The following is a 16,873-nucleotide window of genomic DNA, read 5'->3' on the forward strand; positions in this document are numbered from 1 at the left end:
ATGTCCTTTCTCCATCTAACTCCTATAGCTCATCTACAAATCTACACACAAACTTGACTAAGAGTGGGGTTTTTTTTAACTAATGCAGGCATGAATACAGACAGCCTTTAGAAACTCCTATCTCAGAATCATAGTCCTAATGAATACAAAGCTCAGGTTAAATAATTTGCCTTCTGTTACAGACAAAGTGATTGCTGAGCCTGGGACTGGGTTTATGGACCTCAGGCTGCATCTCTTTCTGAAAACCACCCCCATGTTCTTAATTTCTAGGAAGCACTAAAGCAGGTAGACCCAGGGCTGCCACATGCTGGCCACCAAAGGAGATGGAGCTGCTGTGCTGTGTAGTGGTACCCATGGTGAGGAGCAGCTGGGATCTGAGGCTGCCTTTCCTGGCTAGCCAGGGCCCTTGGAGCAGGCTTTGGAGAAGGAATACAGATGTGACCACCAAACCCAGGGTCTTCTGAGACACACTATGTTCTTGTGCTAACATGTTGATTCCCCTGGATGCAGAAGAAAAAAAGAAAAATCTGTCTAATAACACAGAGGTTGGAAAATAAACTGGACTTGACCTCCATGGAGCAGAGGAAGGAGGAAGGAAGACACCAGAGACATGCAAACCTGAACAGCAAGGAAGGAGAGCTCCAAGGTGCCCCAGAGGATGGACAGATGCCTGTCCCCAGGTAAGCCATGGCTGCTCGGCACTCCCACGGGGCAGCTGGCGAAGGGACAGCATGCGACACGTCAAAGGTGTGGGGCATTTAAACTAATCTGGGCACCACTGCCCAAAGCAGACAAGGCAGCGCCCAGCTCTTGGCAGAGCTGAAGAGTCCGTAGCTGCCAGCAGAGGCGAAAACTGAGAGTGACAGTTTGCAGTACATGCCTGTCCACAGCTGATCATAGAATCATAGAATGGTTTAGGTTGGAAAAGGCCCTTAAAATCATCGAGTCCAACCATAAACCTGATACTCTCTAGTCCTTTTTTATTTATGGCTTAATATGCTCTAATCATGCCCTCACATTAACAAGAACACTTTAAGCTGGCATTTGAACAGGACAAAACTAGCATTTCAGCCCAACCTGATATCAGCTCAGAGGTACTTGCCAGCTTCTAGGCACTATCTCAGGTTCCTGTCTGATACTTCAAACCACCTAACGTCTGCTAGAGGTGAGGCAAAGTGGTTTTGGCTGTGACTAGAAAGTAACATTATATCCGTGAAGGTAATAGCTGTTTTTCTAGTAAATAAACAGAAAAAAAAAATTGCTGTCCTCTTTGGTTGGGTTCAGTAACCACTGACTTGGCCTAAGTAACCATAAGAATGGTTACAATCTGGTTGCTGAGGGTTGGGCTTGGCTCTGCGAACTCTACCTGCAATTCAGCAATTCCCCTGTGAATCCAGATTTCTACAGTTATCACTCATGATGGAAAAGCAAGGATTCATTTCAGTGTGCATTTCATAAAAATAAATAGAGATTAGAAAGAAAGAAGACCTTTTAAAGAAGTACTAGACTCACAGGAACAAGGAGTAATGGAGAAAGGATTGGAAGGGGCATTTCCATGGCACGAGTGTGTGGCAACACCATGCAAATCCTACTTCTTCTTCAAATGGGAACCCATGAGGACAGACATATTCATTTCTGTCATTTCACTAAAAAGCTGGGTTTTTAAAAAATTATTCCACATATAACTTTATATATATATATATAGATATATATATAGATATAGATATATATATATATATAAAGTGAGTATAACTTTAGTTGGAGCAACCATGTCACCAACTTCACTGAACAACTTTTAACAGATCAACAGGAAAACCTGGAGTTACCTTCAAAAACATTTATTTTCACTCTTGATTCAAAGTATTTTCACCTAAATTTTGTGGGAATAAATACCATTTGATTGATTACTCCCAAAATATTGGCTTTGATCTGGAGTGTTTGCTCAGTGACCAGCCTCAGAGCACTCTGAAATCATGGGGGTGTTGTTTACTTGCTTGATGGATGCCAGACTGGTGAGCAGGAGGAAGGCTTCAATAAATCATTTCTGACATTAACCTTGCAGAAACAAATTCCCACGAGTATTTGTGTTAGTTCTGGCGCCGGTGCTTGTGCAAACACTGCAGGACAGAATTCACACCGCTATCTTTCTGTGCCTAGTTTTGCAAACAAAAGTTCCTCATCGGCATTTCCAGGCAAAGTCAATGGTACAGGCAGGGGTGAAGGAAAATGCACTTTGTTTATTCAAACAACCGTTAGCGTGTCGTTAACAAATATGCATGAAACTTTCATAACAGATTTTGGGGTTGATAAAAAAAGAAAAGAAAGCATGCACTGGATTTAGTAATGAAATATTGTTTTTATTTGTGTAAATAAGCAGAATGTTCCAAATGTCCAGCGTCTGGCATCTGTACTATTTGTATGCACTATTTTTAGTGTAATCTTTACCTATGCCACAAAATTTTCTCTAAAATTTCTTGTTTAGCATAGTGATTAAGTGATTAAAATGGTATAGGTCAGACCTCCTTGATCTGTCATGAGAAATAGTTGGATATGGAAACCTCTGTTTCTGAGGACAGGCACAGTAAGTTGGTAAGTAGCAAGTACAGGGTACATATGTATACATATATATTTGTATTTTTAACTTAAAAGTTCTCCTAATGATAACCTTTTGTAGAATTGCCATAACCTCTTCAAAAACAGCTTCAGCAAAAGTTCTAACTGCAAAAGCTCTAGTGGAATATTGCTCTGCGGACTCACTTGCATTTGTACTACAAGTTGCTGTGGCTGCTTGGCCGAGCAACACTGCCAAGATCTGCCAGCACGTGGGGGTGTCATATCACCACCACGAAGGACTGGCTGAGACCTGAAATCCCACTGATGTCCCACCAGTTTGAGAGCTGAGCTCTTAATGGCTGTCTCTTTCTAGACAGAAAGTATTTTCTAACAGTGAGCTCTGAAAACTCATTTTTAGACCTTGAGGACCAGCCGAGTGCTTCCCAGACTCAAGATGAGATTTTGGATGTTCTAGAGACGCTACATGGAGCTCAGCCACTTTTCCATTCTCCATTACTTCTTTGAGAACAAGCAGGAGAGTCTTGCTTTGCCACTAAATTAAGTAGGAAGCTCTGACCTCCTTTGGGGAGCAGGACTTTGGCCCTGTTCACTGTGCAGAGAAGGCTGTGGGTTAGGTTATCCTGGTGTGTGATATGAGTGGGCAGCTCAATCCCCCTCGGTGCTGAGGGGGTGTCCCGGGGACCGAGGATATTCCTGCCGCCGCAGCATTGCTCTCTACCCACACTTCCACATAGTCCTGCCGGGCACAGCCCACGCACAGGTACATCACCCAGGATTTCTGCCTGCTGGGCCACCTACCCATGGACGGAGAAAGATGTCCCAAGGAAGCAAAAGCCAAAAGAAAAGCTCTTCATCCGGAGTTGTCCAGCTTCTGTACCCTACAAGGCTAACTAACACTTGTCTGCGCAATCTGCGATGGACCTTTCCACCAAACATCTCTTGGAGCCAGGGAAAACTTTATTTCTCTATAACTCACAGTCACTCCCTTTGAGTAAGAGGTGAAAAACGTCCCCAGCCTCAGCACAGCCCTCAGTGGACTGCTACAAACACTCAGTAATAAAACACCGCACTTTACTGAACCCTCCTGTAACTTTTGCCACATGTTAAGCCCCTCAGCAAGGGCTTGGTTCAATGATTTCAGGCGTCCTCTTTTACACAAAGATAAATTAAAATTCTGCATTTGACAAATTAACAGGAAAACTTCTCTGGTGTTTTTTTAGCAGGTGGTTCTTCCCACATCACAGGACTCAAAGTCGCTTGGAAACATGTTATTTTTACTTGGCAGAAAGGTGAAAATAACTGACTGAAATGTGAGAACCCGGCATGTGGTCTTGACAGACCACACTGCCCACTAACCCATCATCACTCATTCATCCAGGCAGTTGCAGTGAGACAGAAAGGAGTGGGTTTTGCCTTCTGGGAACACCACTTCGGAGAAAACAACCCCTTGGAATCTGTGCTCACCATTCAGCAGTGGATCCAGGGCAGCCCCATGCCTCCAGCCACCACTGGACTCTCTCCAGTATGTCCCACCTGGAGTGGGAGAGGGTCCAGCGAAGGGCCATGAAGATGATGCAAGGAACTGGAGCATCTCTTGTACGAGGAAAGGCTGAGAGAACTGGGACTGTCCAACCTGGAGAAGAGAAGGCTCAAGGGGGATCTCACTGATGTTTATAAATACCTGAAGGGAGGGTGCAGAGAGGATGGAGTCAGGCTCTTCTCAGCAGTGCCCAGTGACAGGACCAGAGGCAGTGGGCACAAATGGGAACACATGAGGTTACCTCTGAACATCAGGAAAGACTTTTTCCTATGAGGGTGAGCAAGCACTAGCACAGGTTGCCCAGGGAGGTTGTACAGTCTCTGTCCCTGGAGATATTAAAAACCCAGCCACACATGGGCCTGGGCAAGTGACCTTAGGTGGCCCTGCTTGAGTAGGAGGGTGTTGGATGAGGAAACCTCCAGAGGTCCCTTCCAACCTGAACCCTTCTGTGATTTTGTTAGTCTGTGACTCCTGCCAAAGACAAGCCTGTGGCTCTAACACTGGGAGAAAAATCCCAGCTGTATCCTGGAAACTGAATTTCCTGGTGATGAACACAAGACTTTCCCCCTATCCCCAGGTCAATCTTCTTTCCACCCTGTTGACAGGGAGCATGCTTACCAAACCAAAGTGAAAGAGCTGCAAATTCAAGTGGAGCCTCTCATTTCTGAGCAGCACCTTTCCTTTGGTGGCCACAGACTGGTGTGTTCTCATGTGTAACCTCCACCGTGCCTGCAAGAGCAAGCCTAGGAAAACAAGCCTGTTGTGAGCAGCAGCCTGCATCAAGTCTTGAAAATCTGTGGGGACCTGAAAACTGAAAAAAGGTCGAAGCGTGTGTTCCAGTTAGCATCCTCCATGATCCTTTTGTCCTTACATTAACCCAGGAATGAGGAATAATGAACAAATTCTGCTGTCAATTTAGCTATGCGTAAGCGGTGTGGTCCTATAGGCAGGTACACAGCTGCCTTATCCCATCACCTCTACGTAGGGAACCAAGAGGTGCATTTCTCCAAGTCCTAGGGTGCTCAAACTTTTATTAAATGCTGTAAATGTTGTTTGATGATTGTGTATCAAGCTCTTCTGTTGAAGCAACTTAAAAGGTTGTCCCTCAGGAGCGAAAGGACAGCTGTATCTCAAAGCATGGGCCTGTCCATTTGAAAGGAGGAAAGAATTTGTCAAATAAAGTATGAATGCCTGGAATTTCACCTGGTTTCAGCTTATGCTCATGATTTCAGAGTATGCAAGTGAGGTCTGCAAGCAAGAGAGTGGCTGCTCAGAGATGCCACCCTGTCTCTTTGCTTTCTGTATTCCTGGCTTGATGGCGTTCAACTCCAGCCACTCTTTAGGTCCTTGTTCTCTTGACATTTTTGAAATGACAAATGCAATTGTGACTAGTTAGAAGCAAAAATATTTTGATTTTCTGGTATGGAAATGGCACTTTTAAGTCTTAAAAATCATCACAAAGATTTTCAAGAGAAGCTTTTATTCCTCCTGACACAGCTAAAAGAAAATGGCATTTGAAGAATAAGAATCTCTGGCATCTCTTGATTCAGGGTAAATTTGGAACTATTTTATCCTCATTTAAATCTAAGAGCCGAACATATTGTAGATTTGTGCTGCTAATACCCTGCCCAAGGCACAGAAAAGCTCAGCGTCTGCTCCATTGACTTAACTGGGACCAACTCATTGGTGAGCTGACATGTATTTGTCTACCTGTTCTGTTCCAGCAGCCCACATGCACTCGCTGCCTTGGCTCCGGGCAGATAAAGCAGCTTTGATAAGGGGTCTGTCATGTCAACTGCACATGGCGTTCTTTGGCAAGCTGCCACATACGCAACCAACTCATTTTATTTGCATTTTGCTCTCTGTGGTGTGAATTATGCCTCAGCCAGTTCTTTCATTTGCTAGCGTTTCCCTTTGAAAGTTGTACCCAAGCAAGCTGGTTTTCCTTCCTATTGCCCTTGTGCTTTTTAACTATGTTACTTTACACAGTTTCTGGGTCTTTCAGGAGAAGGTTCTGATACACCTCCCTGGCAGGGACATCCTACACACAGAGTCAAAAGGAGGTACTTTAAAGGTTATGTGTGACAATCTGACATGAAGACTTCCATAGAACATCCCAGCTGGGGCTTCCAGAGGCATCAGTCCCTTCTGAAACTGTACACTTAAGTCTTTGCTACCGAGGATCTGCCAGGCTCACTCATCTACCAATACGTCACTTTTATGTCAACTTTTATACTGGTCCAAAATTTGCCACCCCCAGCCCTCTTCCTATGCCTGCTCAGGCCTTGTAAATCTTTCACCACATTAACTCAGTTTCTACCTTATATTTACAAAGGTTTGTGACCTTTAACTGTAGTCAATCATTGCCCATGGTCTCATTTGTCTCTCCCCCCCACCCAGTACCTTCATCACAATGCCTACCTGTAAATGATTTACCCAGCGCTTGCAAAGCACCAGCTGTATCCCTTGAGGCATGCACAGCTCACTCACAGTCCTGCTCTGGTTTAGACTTCCCACATTTTCCAGTGTCTCATTCAGATCTCTTTTCCCTCTGACACATCAGGACTTGCTCCTCATCTTCAGTACAGCAGGTTATTGGCCACATTAGAAAGGCTCTGGACATGAACTGTGGTATATGTAAGCGCAAAGTGGGTAGTCGCTTATGTGGATGGAGGAGTGTAGGTCACTGACGTGGGGTTCTGGGAGTGTGCCCTATTTAAATACGTCCTCACACATACATATTTTTATATATCTACATGGTCACAATGCATGCGTTATTAGTACCTGGCTGTATTTTGCATACAAAGTTCAGCATCAGTAACGTGGGGACACTCAGCTCTATCACCCATCTCCTGTGAGTTTATCAGAACATGCCTGAAGTGTCCAAACGATCTCTAAAATGAATTTTATAAATATAAAATTAAATCAAAAGCTAAACTTAAATATGTGATTTTAAATCTAAATCTTAAATGTACTTAAGTAAAATGAATTTAAATTTTAAAATGTTTGAAATAGCCCTATGGTAAAGAACACGTCTAGCCCCGGAGAGAACATCCTGCCTCTGTACATGGCTCATGTGCAGCTGTTCATACGGCCGTCATCGCTGAGGCATGGGCAGGATCTGCAGCTAAAGCAGCAGTTTAGATCCCAATTTGGAGGTCTGTGAACTAGAAGTTAAATGTTACAATTCTTAGCACTGCTGCATCTAAGTCCCTTCTTTTCTTAGCTTTTTTCCTGTTTTTGAATGCTTAGATGAGGTTGGCAACAGGAATGCCTACTAGTGCCCTCTCTAGTGGAGTCTGGAATATATATTTCAGATGGAGATATATATTTCAGGTCATGGAGTCTGGAATTTGTATTTTAGGAGGCTAATCAAGAACAGCAGCTCATCTCATTGCTGGAAAACTTAGTATAATGTTAGGGATAAGCCTCTGGAAAGTAAACCATCCACTGTGATGAACAAACTGTCTGGTCAAAAACCAAACCTACCAGTAAAAGCTGATACATCTGTTGACATCTACTGAGCCCTGGGTTAAGTTACAGGTCAGAAGTACTATCGCAGCAATCATTGCCCAGCAAGGCTGCTGGTGGACTGCAGAGACTTGAGGACACATGGACACAGGAGCCAGGCAGAACATCCCCAAACATACTTGCTTGCTTAGACCGAGCCTGAGCACAAATTTTTTGACCCCCTTGTAAGTGAGACGAAGACCACAGGTTTATTGCACAGAGGTAAGTGTGGATTTTGGAACGAAAGCCAGCAACGATTGTCACCGTCTAAACTGGTTTCAGGGTGGGTGGTTGAGCTTCTGCGTGGTTGCCCCATGCCTGCTTCAGCAGGGCTGGCTCACGGCAGCTGTCAGAGAGGAGCAAAACCCACTGATGCGGATCAGGAGGGTGACACCAGGAGACAGGATTCCTCAAAAGTCATGCAGGGAGTCTGAGCAGAGCAAAACCTTCCTTAAATATGTGGAGATCCTTTAAAAACGTGTTTTGAGGCTCCTGTCAGTGCTCTTACAGAAAACTTGTGCCTTTTTCCTGTGCCTGGTGGGGTCCGAAGACCTGCAAGGCATTCTCCAAGGGCCGTGGGAGCAGCTTCTGGCTGCCCGGGACCTCGCGTGTGTGACCACTAGATGTCACGGCTGTCCCACAGAAGCCGCGTTGTCCCAGCGCACTGGAAGCAGCGAGATGGTCCCTTTCTCTTGTTGGCTGCCAGAAATTGCACAAGCCTCATAAAACCATGCAGAGGAGGCAGAGCTAGGCCTGGGTGTACCCTGCCTCCACGGAGGGGGAGCAGAGGTGGGGACTCCCAGAGCCCGCGGTCTGTCTCCAGCACAGGGTGCCGAGGGCAGGGAACTGGAAGTGTAGGACTGATTTTTCAGATTGGTTTGCGAAAGTTTATTCGTAAGACAAAATGTCTCATAAAACAGCATCTGTGTTCCCCAGGTGTCTCAGTTTACTGTCTGTGCACATGCTCCAGGACAATTTAATATTTCTTTAATGTGGCTGACTGGTGTTGTACTCAGTACTTCAGGTTAACTTTCACATGTATCTTCTACAATGGTATTATTAAAAGTCTCAAATCCTTTCCCTTTCTGTGGTGTATTTTCCCAGAATGGGTTTCCTCGGTTCATTTTTAAGCTCTGCTTCTCCACAAAAAGAAAAGTGGCAAATACCTCACATACTTTATTTCCACCCAGATCATAAATCCGGTGTTTCAGAGAAAATGGCCTGCTTTCTTCCTGGTCCTTAAAAGCATTACTGAGTGAGGTTTATCTAATTCTTTTTTGTATTATGTTTATCACTAATCCTTCAGCCAGGCTTATGCTGGAGCTTTTATGCAGCTAGACTGTGTCTGTGGGAAAAGAGGCAGCTCAAACCTTTACTTTTTCTCTCAAGCATCCTCTTCCTTTGCTATCAAGCACCCCGCAGGTCTCCTGCTCCTTTAGCTCCATCCATATGCCCACATGCAGCCAGCCCCTCTGTTTACTTTTCCTCCACCAGAGCTGGGATTACCCTTACAGGGAGGTTGTGTGGATCAGATGCTTCCCATTGGGATCTGCTTTATTATTAATGTTTTTTTTGGGTCTGTTTCCAAGATGGCACATGGGAAATGCACACCACCTCCCAGTAATGTAAATTAATATTAATTGAGATATATGAGAGATTCCCTGTGAGATGCTTTGCAAAGACACTCCTGCAGCATATGTCAAGAGTCGTTAACACATCAACTGCAGCACATCCAACACTCTGGAAAAGATTTAGGAGGGACTAATCCCTCCGGTGGCAGAGCTCTGTTGGCCTTTGACAGAGTTACGTCATGGGTGAATTGAGCCTCCATTGTCTAACATCAGACAGACTTGGCACCGGAGGAATAATGATGACAACAGCAGATGAGCATTATATGGACAGAGCTTGACATGCCCGAGTATCACTCATCCACATCCTTGTTTCGGAAGGAGTTCCTGAGCCCGTTCAGTTATCAGACATGTTCAGAAAATTGAAGTCGGCACAGTGGGGTGCCTCCCAGCATAAGCCTTCAGGCATCTGAATAGCTTTCCTGCCTTCTAATTACAATTGTTGTTTCTCATGAAAACTTCATGAAATTAAACATGATTTTTATTTTCACTCCAAGAGTCACTAAATGGACTCGCTGCTATGGTTCACTGTGATTTGGCTTGCAAGAACAGGAACCATGGAACAAAACCAGAGAGGAAGCTGTCATTTCACGATGCAAGCACAGACTAGATTCAGTTTCAATAATTTGTGCTTTCCCTTGATGGCATTTTGTCAGGAGTGTTGGTAGACAGTGAGAGGAGGTCTGGTGCCATTATCACAGGTTTGGATGTGATTCACACTCCTCTTAAGGGGTGACCACTGGCCAGTTGTTTAATCTCTGTGCACCTCTGAGCATCACTCCTCCTTTCCACCACGTTTTTATCTGACAGTCTGTCTTTTCCTTTCTGCTTGTACCGTGCCTTGTATGGTAAGCCAGTCTCAGCCAAGGCCACCCAGAGCACCAGCGGGCGGATAGGGAGTACAGTAAGCTCCTCTGATTCAGAAGCACTGGTGGGTGTTTGTCTCATGTAGGTGCCAGGATCCCAGGGCAGTATCTTTGTGTGAAATCAAGAGAGTTTGCAAATCTATTTGGATGACTTCACATGGGAAATGCACAGAAGTCAGCATTAAAGGGATATGAGAAATGAACAGAACTTTCTGTACTCTGCTGGGGAATAAATTGCCTGCAATTAAGTCTTTCAGACAGGAAACCTTCTGGAATAGGCTTACTTTCTATATGGAGTGCTTGACAGTTAAAACTGAAGTCTGTTGAACTTTGCTACATAAATATACTTGCGTTTCTTTCTCTTGATTTTTGAGTCACAGTAGTCTACTTATTTATGTGAGGTGAAGCTTTACAAAAAGATATAAAAAGCAGAAGTTGTGGCCACTTGATGATGCTAAACATACCTGTCTACAAGAAAACTCAGTAAGATGTTTGGGAAGGAACAGTTTTTGCATGCGGACTGTGTTTATTCATCTGATGACGATGTAACTTAAAGAGCATAACCTTACATCTTCAGAAATTAATTATGAAATTTAGAAAGCAGCTGGTCCTAGCACTCAGAAAACAATATGGAAAATACAACATAAATAATGCTCTAGCTCTCCGCAGGGTGTTGTACTCCTGTGTGGGCAGCCAGTCCTCTCATGAATTTTTATCATTACTGGTCTCAAGTCCCTGTGTTATTTACAGCCTGCAGAAACCTATCTGTCAAGATTCAGTGCCAAATATCACTAAGAACGAGAAAAGCCACTTGTTTAACAACTCAGGAACACTCCGATTCAGCACAGAGAATATAATTAGATAACAGCCTGTGCTCTTCCTGGAAATCAGATGTATGTTTATGTTGCTAACGTTTAGCTGCTTTAACAGATGGTTTAGAAAATTAGATTCAATCTCCCAAGCTGAGGACATGAAGTGAGCAAAACAAAGACTTTTTTTTTTAGGCAGCTCCCAGGGACAGGGCTTGAACAAGTCGGCAATTACCCAGTGGCTTTTAATCTGAGGACTGGAAAAAGCTGCTTGCATGAACTTTTTTTTGCATGTCTAAGGTTAAATCCAGAAAACCTCTCAAAACTTTTTATAAACTTCTTGACAACTTCAGCATGGGGTTGCTGGTCAAAACTGAGTGACTTTTGACCCAGAGCAACAGACTGATCATGCCATTAATCTGAGACATGAAGACTATCTTGAAAGCTCCAACTCTGCAAAGTCAGACCAAGCACTTGAATTTAGGTCACTTCTTTGACTCTGAGGAAAGTGCCCCAGTGCCAAGGTTATTGATTATTCTCATGATCTGTCTCACATTTTTCATTACAAACTCTAGAAGATGTTCATTTTATCCCTGATGAAGAACGAAAAACATTTTAGTTCATCAGAATTCACAGGATGGGAACATAGTTGAGACACTGCCTCTGAATTTTTGCTACCAAGTTCAAATGTTGAAATATCTGCTACAAAAAATATTTGCTGGAATTATATCCTGCAAAATGCAAGCTTCCATAGCTCCCACTCACACAGCAAGCCAACCAAAATACTGTTTCATGCCCATAGCAGACATCTGCCAATCCTTGTCAGTGTTTCATCAACACACTTCAATCTCTGCAGATGGAAAGACCATACCATTGGAATTAGGCAGGTAACATTGAAGTTGCTCTTGAAAGGAAAAGCTTCAAAAATAACCCTCAAGGAACAACCCAATACATCATAGATAGATACTAATTATGATTGTAGAGACCACAATCCAGTAGGGATCCTGAAACATACGTTTCCAGTTCATGGCACTGTTGTACAAAGTGGCCATTTAAGCACGAGAGACTAGTGTACCATTTCCCTCAATCCTATTTATACCCCACAATTTTACAACAAATAGCTCTGTGGAATGCAACTAGTTCCCATCCACATACCATAAAAGCAAACATTCCAGGATACCAAAATACCAGACACAAATTGTCATAACCAGCACCCACCCACAACCTTAAAAGCAGAAACATAAAAATGCAGCCCAGAAAAATCATCCCCAGAATGTATGAAAAGTAAAATTGCCTACAAAATGCGGTCTTAGAGCATTTTTTAAAGCTGAAGCCATATAATATTTGGCTAGAGCCTCTTGACATGAGGGTCTGAACATCTGGAGACTCTGCATCACAGCCTAACGTAATACGGACTGACCTCCCACCCTGTAAGCATGAGAGTTAGAATTCATATTTGAACATCTACTTCTTGTAAGAGAAAAGCAGTGTGGCAGATCATGCTCAGGATGCTTTGGTTTGGTAGGACTGCAGGGATGGGACAAGCCCTGCCAAGGGAATATGATCTCAAGGCCTGAGATGGAGGTACTTCTTGAGAGCTGCTCAAGAGAGAGAAGGCGGGCACCATCAGAGACTTTTCACCACACCCCAACACTTACGGGTAATCTTTTCATTTCCCAAAGGTCTCGGTTGTCCTGTGGCAACCATGACCACAGAGGAAGCTGGACAGGAACCTCCTTTCCAGGCAGTGGTGTGAGACAACTGGCTGTAGTAGAAATGTAAAATTGGAGCCTTTGACAGGGTTTGTAGCTTCTTTCCATTACAACTATGTTTTTATTAATTTAGTTGTATTTTCAGTTTATCTGTGGGATTTTCCACAATGCTCCTGAGAAAGTCACACAACAGACACAGGACCATCAAACCCAGCTTGAGAAGCGTTGTACTCAGAGCAAACCCCTCTGATGTGAGCCTTTATAGAATCACTGTGGTATAGAAGCAGATGCAGCACTCAGTCTAGCAGGTTTTCTGTCTTTCAGCTTCTAGAAGATGCCAACACTGTTGGAAGAAAGCTGTTAACAAGGAAGAACATGGGACAAAATTTAATCTCTGGTGTAATTTCAGGGGAGTTTCACCAGAGATTTGTCTGTCTATACTGTTATTCTGGAATAATGTTCAGAGAGAACATTTGTGTCCAGAGATTACATTCTCTGCCAAAACAGCTCTAGGTTTAGATATCAGCATCCCTGCAACTGTAACTCCAACAGCGTTCAGAAGACGACTTATGTTTATATACACAAATGTATACACATAAATACATTTTTTTCCCCATGTATTTTTGAAATACAGAAGATTTCCCACATACAGAGTAAAAGACCCAAGGAGTTTAAGCTTTCATGGCAGCTGCTTTTTTTTTAGTTCTATTATACCTTTGAAGGTGTTGGTTTCATCCTGAACATTGGTTGAACTGTGAATGTTTTTGTAAGTTGGAGAAGACTCTTTTCCACCCAACTTTAAATACAGCTCATGATCCATACAACCTCTCGTGCTATCCATAGCTATATGAAGGATGTTTGTATGGGAATGCACTGAAGTGAGATTTAGGTTCAAATCCTGACTGTCACAGAAGCACCCACGCCACAACTCATGGGCAGGTATGAGGCCAGCTGTAAGCACAATGAACCCAGCAATTTCCCCACCTGCTGCCCATACGGGATAAGTGACTGACATGTATCTACCGATATATAATGAATCAGATAGGCTGGAGCACACCCCAGGTGTTCTATGTGTGAAGCTGGGCAGCGTTCAGAAGTCCCTGGCAGCCTACAAAATGCTGCATAGATGTGTCATCTCGGGTAAGTTTTTCAAAACCTTCGCCTGTCTGTCACCTATAAAACTGGAACAAAAGAGATTGTTTTGTCCATTCTTGGTGTTTGCGGACTAGAGGATTTTTGACTCAGAGTTCACCTCTAACCATGGGGTATATTTAAGGCTGGCCAGGAAGTGTTTTTCCTGCCCTGTGTGAAAAAACTCGTGGTTCACAAATGTTTCCAATCTCTCATCCAGGCAAAACAAACACCTTTGGAAGCAGAGGGGAACCTTGACTGCAACAACAGCCTCAAGGCACTGCAGTTTACACAAAACACAGATGAGAACTTCCTCGTGGGCAGATCATTTTTGTAAAAAACATCATAGAATCATAGAATTGTTAAGGCTGGAAGAGACCCTTAAGATCATCGAGTCCAACCACTAACCTATCACTGCCAAGTCCACCACTAAACCATATCCTCAAGCACCACGTCTACCCTTCTTTTAAATACCTCCAGGGATGACGACTCCACCACCTCCCTGGGCAGCCTCTTCCAATGCCTGACAACCCTTTTGGTGAAGAAGTTTTTTCTAATGTCCAACCTAAACCTCCCCTGGTGCAGCTTGAGGCCATTTCCTCTCGTCCTATCGCTTGTTACTAGCGAGAAGAGGCAGACCCCCACCTCGCTACAACCTCCTTTCAGGTAGTTGTAGGGAGCGATCAGTCAAGGGAGATGCCTTAAAAACACTGGCTCAGCTCCTGGAGAACTCAGTAAAAGGTGTGCTGGTTACCAATGCTTCCTGCTCCTCTGCACCAGCAAAGAACGAAGGAACTCCACTTTATAAGCACTCCGATCTTTCACCATTCATATGCCACTTCTCTTCAAACCTTGGAGAAAATTTATTTCATAGGAGTACTTGGGGCTTTTGCTTTACCGTGTTTCACGTACCTGAGGGAGGAAAGGAGCCAGCAGGAGTGAGATGCAGAAGCCACAAGCTTGAGGAGCTTCATGGTGCAGCTCTCCCCCTTCTGTTTTATCTCAGAAGTACTAAAGTACATGATGTTCATTGCTTCTCCTGCCTGGAAGAAAAATCCATGTATGAAAAAATCAATCAATAAAAAAGCTTCTTACAGGGCTAAACTCAAGCTAGTCAACATAAGAGAGTCTCTAGCAGTCGGGCTGCCTTGCCGTGCTCGTCATTTATCATTAAATCTCATCTGTACTGTGCTATAGCATCTATACTATTCCCAGCTTCAGTGTAGTAAACATGGGGCCTTGGCAGAAACAGTATAAGGGGAATAATGATAGAGACAACAAAGGAGTGTGATACAGTTAACTATTTAATATATTTCTCCATGCAGGATTTGTTGGCCTCTCCAGGGCCTATAATTCACCTGAAATAAAAAATCACATGCAGACACTCCTCATGTTTAGTGAACTCAGATCCTAATCTGATTTGCAAGTTTTTATCGATTTTGACTACTCAGGAAATGCTGAATAATATTTTTTCTACTTTATCTTTCCTTGGTTGTTTTCCCAGTCTGTAGGAACAGCATGCATGATAGATAGAGGTATGAAATAATCCTTTATTATTTTTTTTTTTCTGGAGGAAAAAAGGTTATCTACAGCCCAAGTTATCCATCTGCATTTTATTTGAGCAAGGAGACAAAACCAAGATCATCAATTTTCAGCCAAAATCAACAACCTTGAAAAATACAGGCCTGTCCACCAGCTTAGTCATCCTGCATGCTGCCCATTTGATTGGGTTTAGAGCAAAACAAAGAACTAAAAAGAATAGTGTGTTGCGTTAGGATCTCTACCAAAGCCTGTAAGGGGAGCCAGAGAAAAAATGACTCACACACTGGGAAGAATTCCACCTGTTCCCATCCAAATTCTGTTTCCCCATCAGCCTGGAAGCAGCTGATGCACTGGTTCCCAGGGGAATATTTCAATCTTTAACACTATACATATTTAAAACCACTTCCTGAGTTTGTCCTATTTACGATTATGTTTGCATTAAATGCTGTCCTCTAACCAGCGCAGAGCCTCGCGCTGGGTGAGCACTTCTCCCCTGCCCCAGACTTCAGCTCTGCACTGATTTTTTAAGGAAATTAAGGGTAACTAATATAAGAAAGGCATTACTATCCCCATCACTGGGAAAGCCATTGAAAAGACCCCCTGTGAAAAGAGTTTTAGTGGGAAGCAGGAACAAGGGAAAAGAAATGAATTTGCTTGAAGAGATATGCTAAAGACCATGAAATTCAAAAGAAAGCCATGCCACATAAAGTAAGGCTCACAGGGTGGCTACAGTAATGGCCTAAAATGCACTACCTAGAGATACTTCATGAGTGTTTCTTCCAGTAATAGAAGATTATTCTTATTAAAAAGCTAGTAGATTATGCATAAAAGAATACATCAGTAATTACAAATCATACAGCCACTGGATCCCAGTACCCACGACAGCCCACAAAAAGAAATGGAGAGAGGAACTAACCATAAGCAGGCAGATTTTCTCAAGCTGTTCCTCCAGATGCCTCAGAATCACAATTCTGTAGATGCAAATCAGCCTTGAACATAGGGAGCAAACCAAAATTGCTCCATTGCATTCCTTTGCTCGGTGTCTGAGTGATGGTAAGAAATGATAGCAGTAACTTGCTTCTGTGTCACCCTTGATGAAGCAGCGTGAGTGAGAGAATTAGGCATGAGGCTGGAATTTGTGGATATGCCTACACAGGCACGTACAGGCAGATGTGAGCGTGTCTTGCTATGTTCTCAGCTAGCCAAACATCAACAAGATGGATGTGGGTTTACTGCACCAGATTTGTATCCATCTGTATGGGCTTCTGTGATTATCTTCTAAGATCTAGTTCTGATGTTGCCACTAATTTGTCTGTGAGTGCATCATCATTTTTGCATTTCAGACCACCTTCTACCTCAAAGATTTTTCAAGACTGACAGTGTATTGAGGGATTAGCCCTCAGTTTGTTAATCTGTTCTTACACAGATGTTGGACTGGCTCTGAAGAGAATTGGGTGCATTCCCTAGCACAGCTAATATTGCTTCTGTTTTCAGGCATGCCATTTATTCTTCTGTTCTGCAAAACAAGGGTAGTTCATCACTTGAAGCAGGGTTTGTAAAA

The 16,873-nt window shown here is 43.5% G+C and overlaps 1 long non-coding RNA gene across 1 annotated transcript; it reads right to left on the minus strand.

The window, feature by feature from the left end:
• Window positions 1-9,614: 9,614 nt before the first annotated feature.
• Window positions 9,615-16,322, minus strand: LOC135311572 (uncharacterized). The gene is made up of 3 exons (XR_010371232.1): window positions 16,229-16,322; window positions 14,683-14,813; window positions 9,615-12,996 (listed from the first exon to the last, which is right to left on the minus strand). It is a non-coding gene; the product is annotated as an uncharacterized LOC135311572 (long non-coding RNA).
• Window positions 16,323-16,873: the final 551 nt, after the last annotated feature.

This window comes from Phalacrocorax carbo, chromosome 1, assembly GCF_963921805.1.
Source record: "Phalacrocorax carbo chromosome 1, bPhaCar2.1, whole genome shotgun sequence".
Taxonomy (NCBI): Eukaryota; Metazoa; Chordata; class Aves; order Suliformes; family Phalacrocoracidae; genus Phalacrocorax; species Phalacrocorax carbo.